The 8,296-nt window shown below is 32.6% G+C and overlaps 1 pseudogene; it reads right to left on the bottom strand.

Moving 5' to 3' along the window:
* Nucleotides 1-2,314: 2,314 nt before the first annotated feature.
* LOC107854900 lies at nucleotides 2,315-3,287 on the bottom strand (annotated as a pseudogene).
* Between the last annotated feature and the right edge of the window lie 5,009 nt (nucleotides 3,288-8,296).

Raw genomic sequence — 8,296 nt, forward strand, 5'->3', positions numbered from 1 at the left:
TTATATTACTTAGTTGGAAGAACAGGACCCAAATCTTGATTTGTTTCTAGGAAATCTTGAACTTAAAGATGGATTCTTGATCTTTTGAGAGAGAAGTTAGGATTTTATTCTTGATGGATTTGAGCAATTTTAGGCATATAATACCCTAATAACGTTTTAACCAGTTGTTAACACGACTTAGGTTTATGGGAAAAAGTCTAAATTACCCTTCAGAATTAAATTTTTTAGCAGAATCCCGCTTTTGGAGCTCACCACGACGCGCCACTATTGCAATGGCTTACTGGTTCTGACAGAAATGATCATAACTTTTTTTCTCGGGTATCGAATTAAGGTAAAATTGGTATCGTTGGAAAACTAACTCAATTATCTACAATTTGGTGGGTATTGAGCTGAAAAATTTCACATATATCAAAAGTTATACAAGTTTAAAGTTGACCCTTGTAGAATTGAATATCAAACTTTGGACGATTCAAAGGCTCTTAGCTCAACTTTGATCTAAGTGATTTCCATGAACATTTTTCACCTCATAATCACTTAACACAGTAGGATAAAGATCATGACACATGAATTTAAATATGAGTCATAAGATTAGAGTTTACACACATAGGAACGACGGTCTGATTTCTAGCTTAAAAATGCAGGGTGTTACAGATCCAGCCCAACATTCATTTCTTTAGAACTTTGATAGACAGAGCCCCTGTTTAGGATATCATTTTCTCCCAAATATGATTTCCTTAATAGAATATCTTTACATGAAACACTATGATAATGATGAAAGCTTATCTCAACGAAGTCGCCATCTACAATCAATACTTATTTTTCGCATATGGAATTTCCTTTGCTTTTTCTTCTTTTACTTTTTAAACGGTGTCGCGGAGAGGGAAGCACAGTTGTAGGACTTTTATCTACTGAACAATACTTGTCGAATTCCAATTCCATATCTAGTCATATCAATTGATCTACAACCTATCAAAAATAATATAATAGGTCATTCACAGTAGAATCCACAAACTACAGAGTATAATGCATTTCTTCAAAACAAGCATCATTAATCACATATGATTTTATAATTTATAGGACTAACATCATATATGGCAACATTTCTATGAACTTCAAAAGGGTAAAAAAAGGGAAGCCCAGTGCATTAAAGCTCCCTCTATGCAAGGGATGGACCACAAGGGTCTATTTTATGTAATCTTACCCTACATTTCTGCAAGTGGTTGTTTCATGGCTTGAACACGTGACCATAAAACAAAAACAAGAGATTGAAAAGGGACATACCCATTGTCTTCAAATTGAAAACAAGATATCTAAGTAAAGCTAAAAGGCTTAGCAAATGCACAAATTCAAATAGCAGCAATAATGGATGTTTCTACTTCAGCAGCAACAATTGAAACAACCAGCCAAGATAATGTACAACCGGTTGTTTCTCATAGGTCATGCAACTAATAAAACATGTATTGATAAATAATTCTATGGTTGTTGTTGTAGAGTCAGTGATTCACGAGGTAAAGAAATTAGATAATATACTCAACTCAGCATGCATCTATTTAAATTTATATGATTTTTTGGGTCACTAATTTAAGTATTCGAGGATTAAACTTGGAATATTTGAAGGATTATCTAACTAGTTTGATTATTATTTTACTAATTGATTTGTGCTATTTGTTTTTGTCCATTCCTTGCTTATTCTCTTTTATACTAGAGATGATAAACTACTAGATGTGCTTGAACTTTACATGATATTGGGTAGAAGTTGAATCAAGTCATCGAATAACTATAACAATGTGAATGGATAGAAATTTAGATATATGCTTTATTACCAAAGGTAAAGTTCTGTATGATGAACAAACAGGAGAGGTTATGGGGTTGTTCTTTATAAAGATTTGTTCTATGCTGCTCAATTTCACAATTATTTTCGTTCACATACTATGAAATCTGCAGGAAACTTGGCCTGGAATTTGCTTTCTATCGGTTCCACTATGTTGTATACAACTGCTAGCTTGTTTTACGGTTAGATTATGGGCTTTTAGGGTTGTATGTTCCTCATTGAAATCTTGCCTGGTCTAATGGATTTGTGGGTGTTCTTGAACATTTCTTTTGGGCTAATTGATGCCCTGTTGTAATATAAAGTGAATGCTACTTAGGTATGGTTTGTTAGTTACTTTGGTTTATTAAGTTTTTATAAATGCAAGGCAAACTTTCCATGAATAAGTTTAGCAGATTATACTACCCTTTTGGATGAAACAAAGTCTTGGAGTAACTGATATAGTTTTTTAAACATATTCTAAAGTCAAGCAACATTTGATTCTTCTCATTCTTTGTGTTGAATTGGGATGTATATCAGTTTGAATGGGATGGGATTAGTGATCATAAGGCTTTTTGAAAGGGATGGGCCAAGTTGTTTGATAGTGACTTTTATCCTAGATCCTTGACAGCCAAACATTTCATTGAAGCACCTGATTTAGATCCTTTCCCTTTGCACTTTGGGCACAATACATTGCGAGATAGTGAAAGTTTCTTTGATGTTCCATTGTACAGATGCTTCAGAAAACTTTGAGAGGGTGGACAATATCCTCTTTTCTTCTTTTTATTATTTCTCGATTGCTTCTACCACTCCGCCAAATGGGTTGCCACCAAAGAAAGATGAGAAGATATCAAATGGTTCATGTCCTCCACCTCCATCACCCATTCCTTCCTTGAGATCATCTTCACCATACTGATCATATATCTCACGCTTCTCGGTATCACTTGAAACTTCATAAGCTTGTACAAGCTTTTTAACTTTTTAGGATCATCTCCCTTATCAAGATAATTCTTATAGCAGCTTTACGGTAAACTTTCTTGATATCTCTTGGTGCAGCAGTCTTAGGAACACCTAAGATCTCATAGTACATAGTGTTTTTGCTCTTCTTCGCTGAAGCAGTTTTCACTCTTTCCACTAGTCACCTTTTGCCATCCTTCCCCATCTACATTATGATCTGTCACCATTAGACTCATGATCATATCTACTATTTGGTTCCTATTATTTGGTTTGGTACACTCTTGCATTTCACTGTTGGGTTGGGTTGGGTTTTGTTAACCTTAAAGTTTTTGCCTGTCAATTTGGGGGAAACTTTATTATTGTGTTGAGTCTCAGTCTTTTCCCAAGCATTTCTCAGTTTTGGGAGGATGTTTCTACATTTATCATCTCTATGTCCTTGTATTTTGCAGTGCCAAAAATACTCAGGAACATTCTCATATTCCACCTTTTGATTTATTAACTCAAGCTTTTCATTTGCATTCATGAAATCAATCCAAATTCCTCCACATGAAGTTTCATTTTATCTATCTCAACCCTAATCTTAGTAGTAGTCAATCTTGCCTTTGAAGAAGACATGATGTATATCATAGGCTCATATTTTGATTGACCCTTTCAGAGATATGGTTTTTTGAAATTCCATGTGAATTTTTTCAATAGAAGGTCGAGTAATACTAGAAAGATTTACTTCTTCAATTTTTTATGTTTGAGCATAACTCATTTGGCATTAAATTTAAAGTATTAGAGATGCCTGTTGTAGTACTATTAAGTGATACTCAACAGATTATCTGTTGGAACTGATATGTGTTCATATCTGAAAATCTAAGTATGTCTTTGTGTATAAAATGGCTACAGTACATTACATTATCTTATTATTACTGTACAACAAGATTATAATAATGACAAGAGTAGTATATTGACATAACTATTCTTAGTCCCATTAATGAATGTGTTCACATGTCTACAACAAATTTGTGTTGAGATCACTATGTATATGTGGTCACGATTTTGGGATGTAGAATAGGTCGCTAATACTTGCATTATATCAAAACTTCAGGAGCATCAGTAAATAAGAGCAAAGAAAAAACTAAAGACATGACCACGTCAAATCGATAGTTATACACAATGATATTTTTCATCTGCCCTCTGGTTTCCATTTCAATCTATGTCCATATGTTATAAGCAGGATGCTACTGGGCATGTTGAATTTGTTACCCTTCTTTTTCTTAAATTGTGCTATAGAGCTTAGTCTTAAGGGGTAAGTTTTTGAGCTTATAATTTATATTTACATGCATGGATATGGATCATACTAGATGTACAGATTTGTTTTTTTGTGTATAATATTAATCCAAGTTGATATGGTGATGGATTGGCTTTCTTTCTTTCTCCTGATAATCAGACATTGGGAATTCCAGGTGGAGGTAGGTTTTTAGGATTGGTGAATTCATCACAGTTGATTAAGAACAAGTTTGTTGCTATTGCATTTGATACTAAAAAAGATTTGCTCTTTTATGATCCTGATGATAATCATGTTGGTCTTGATATTGATAGTCTTATTTTGATTAAGACTGCTAATGTGATGTTAGTTGGTATTGATTTGAAAAGTAGGAATTTGATTAGTTCATGGATTGATTACAAGAGTGATGAGACAAAGTTGATGGTTTTCTTGAGTTTCTCTAGTTCAAAGCCTAAAAAACCAATCTTGATTGTTGATGCAACTTACCAGAGAAAGTAAATATTTTGTGGCGCTGATATGAAATGCAGTAATATGATTTAAAAGAATCTTAAAACCACATAAATCACCTGTGTGTACCTCATTAGTTCACCGTTGTATTTTAAATTGTTGTCCATTTCAACTTAAGTTAATACAGACTAGGCTCTCAGAAGGTACAGTTGGCTGAAATTTTTCTTTAAATTTTTTGTAATCAAAAGGATGGATCACAAAACTGTAAAGAGACATTTATTTTTTTCTTTTTATCTATGGGTTATTTATTAGATCAAAAGGACGCAGCAGAGTTAAAGCTTTGTCATGGCACTAGCCCCTCCAAGAACCAATCGTATTTGTCAGGCCCCATGTCTTTGTAAAATACACCTACTTTAGCCAACAAACTATAGCTATTGTTTGTTTCGTTACGGAAGTCCGAACATTACTACAGAACTTACTATTTTATTTCATTGTTTGTTTTACTTTTTTTAACAGTTTGAATTTCATAATCATAAAAATTTTGGGAAAACACCACGTGATGTATTCACGACAGTATTTGGAAAAGAGAAGCCTGGTCGACTTAGAGGCTATGGTAGATTAGTGATAGCAAGTTCTTTGAAAAGAGATGGGGAAATGAATATGCTTAAACAAAAGCATGATAATGAAATCACTTCTCTGAACGAATAAATAAGTGAAAATGAGAGAAGAAATGTGATATTTTTTTACTCAATTGGTGCAAAACAATCCTGGGTTGAATGTTCAAGATATACCAGGGAGTGCTGGATCTAACATTTGTTCACATGATGTGAGTAATGCACAAGCTTTAAGAGGTAAAATTCTTAATAATAATTCCAGCTCAACTCATGCTTCAGTTCATGAAAAGGTATTTTATCTTTCAAATTCATAAGAAACTTAACTCCTAAATTTCTAACTTGATTGAATGAATTAGAGAAATTTTGGATTCACATACTTCCTCATTCCATATTGGATAAATATTTGGATATTTGTCAAGAATAATTTTTTTTAACTGTTTATTTCTTTTGGATGTGTAGGAAAACTACGGGTGATAAAATTTTAATGGGGTCCATAACAAGTAGAGTCGATCTAGATTGAAGCGAATAATGAAGAACTTTTTGAGCTATATTCTGATATATGTTTTAATACATTTGATTTTGTGTGGAACTTAATACAAATCTTTAAAATGTTGTTTTCAAATTAATATCTGTAGTAAAAGATATGTTTTTTTGAAATTCATTGAAAATCTATGCATTTGATTTATTTATTAGCTAATTGGTGCGTGAATATGTATGAATATATGTTATATGATTAGTGATGTATACATTCGGACCAAAATAATTATTTTTTTGGCCTAAAGCCATTTCTGTAAAATGTGTCTTGAACTACCAAATTTTAGATAATAATATCACACTTCAAAAGTGTGGCCAGTAATTAGGGGTGTACATAGGTCAGGTTGGTTCGACTTTTCATTAACATATAACCAAATCAATAATGTCGATTTTCTAAATCTATAAACCAAATCAAACCAATATACAATCGGTTTTTTAATTTTGGTTTTAGTCGAATTTTTTTGGTTTTTTGGTTTTCTCGGTTTTTTTACAATTATAATGTGATTGAAGAAAAAAATTAAATATTTTCACTAAAAAGATAAAAAAAAATAATGGTCATAGAGTAGTTCCAATTAAAATTAAGTTGATAAATTACTAAGACGTCTAAACTACTATTTCTCAAAGTAATATTATGTGGATACCCAGTGGTTCAATTTCTAAGTCACTAGTCACGGTAGCTTGTCTGAAAATTCCCTTCACATAAAATGTGAGCATACAAAAGAATGAAAAAGTAGAGACAACTTATTAAAAACCTAATTCCATAAAGTAATTAACTATAACATAATTCCATAAAAAAGGAGAAAGAAGAAAAACAAACCTAAATCACAACTTGACAAATGAGGAGAATGAGAAAAGTAAGATGAGAAAATAATGAGAACTCTCTCATAACTTAAAAATTAAAATGTAAAGTGAAACAATTGAAGAGTTTTAGGTTTTTATATTAATATTAACTTTGTATTAATGTGTTACTAATGGACAAACATTAAAAATAAAGGCCCAAGAATATATATTTATTTTTTGAGTATAAAAAAATAATAAAAGTAATAAGAAAGTAGATTATAAGTAATATTTTTTTATGTATAAAAAAATAAAATTATATATGTATTATGTCGGTTTGGTTTGATTTTATTTTTGCTAATACCAACCCAAATCAAGAATGATCGGATTTTTTTCTGCCAACACCAAACCAATCAAACCAAACCATAAGTCGGTTTTTTTTTTCAGTTTGATTTGATTCGATTTGACTTAATGGTTCGATTTGTACACCCCTACCAGTAATAAAGAAAAAGACATATTTTTTAAGTATTGTTATATAGGTGCTATACAAGGCTACACTTGTAAAGCATGCCCAATAACAAAGTAAAGGCAACACTCAAAAGTGTACCTTTATCAGATAAAAGTGTAGCCAACGAAAAGTTGCAAAGTGTGGCCTTTGCACTTTGTTGGCCATGTTTTTTAAATGTAGATGATATGAAAACACTTAAAAAGTGTGTCCTAAAGTCAAAGGTTACGCCTTTTTAGTCCACTCCCCAAAAAGTGTTGCCTAAAGTCCAAAAGTGTAGCCTTTGATCTAAGGCCACGCTTTTTGCTACTTTAGGCCACACTTTACAAGGTTGGCAGTAGGAATGGAATGTTGTAGTGATAGTCTGTAAGCATGATGCATGTTTTCTTATAAGAGATTAAAATTGGGCTAAAAGAGGGTTAGATAGTTACTCAAAAAAAGAACGAGTTAAAAGACTCTATGCTGAAATCATGATTTGCCGACACGGGGTTATAGTACCATGCTTTGTGATCTTGTGTACCTTATTTCATGTCCTCCCGAATTAGGACTATAGTTAGGATCCCTGCTTTGTGATCTTATGCCCTACCAAGACATGTTGATTTGATTGGGGATTTTGACACCCTGCTTTGTGATCTTGCATGTCCTCCTTATAAATACTCCAATCCTGATGGATAACATGAATTGGGGGCTTGGCCGCCAAGTCAAGGGCGGATTCCATGTAGCCCGTGGAAGTATGAACTTGTAGGGAGTACCATCTAACTTAGTAATGCAGAAGCAAATTATACCATAATTGAAAGAAATGTTTTGAAGCTCATCAAGTTATTCCCATGTGTTGTCAAATGTTTTATGCCGACATATTTTATGAAATGCTCTCACCTATATTTTATAAAAAAAATTTTTTTTTTGTTCTACGTATCAGTAAATTTTATATTGACCCCCTATACTTTAGGATCTGTGGCTCAGTCCCGAGGTCCCGCTAGCAGTAGATCATTGTCAAAAGTTTAGAGTTTGTGATTCTCCTTTATTTTGGAAGTCCTTATTCATGTGATATTTTATTTGGTTTTGGTTCATGGTCTGACTGAGGGCCTTGTCCCGATTTCAGAACAGATGTTATTTTTAGTTTAGTAGAGATTTCGTAGACTTGTGTTAGATGGTTTTGAGTCTTTATGAACTTATGTCTGTATTGTTTAAATGAATTATAAGATGACCATGTTTTTGATTTGTTTTTCATATTTTGATAATATATGAATTATGTATATGATTGCCAGTTAGAGAGGGATCTCGGACTTTCATAGCTCAGGATGCTCATCATGGTCAGGGTCTCAATTTGGATCATGAAAAACTTAGTATTAGAGCACAGTTTAGGGTCCCATGGTATCTGT

Source organism: Capsicum annuum, chromosome 1 (genome assembly GCF_002878395.1).
Source record: "Capsicum annuum cultivar UCD-10X-F1 chromosome 1, UCD10Xv1.1, whole genome shotgun sequence".
NCBI classification, from domain to species: Eukaryota; Viridiplantae; Streptophyta; class Magnoliopsida; order Solanales; family Solanaceae; genus Capsicum; species Capsicum annuum.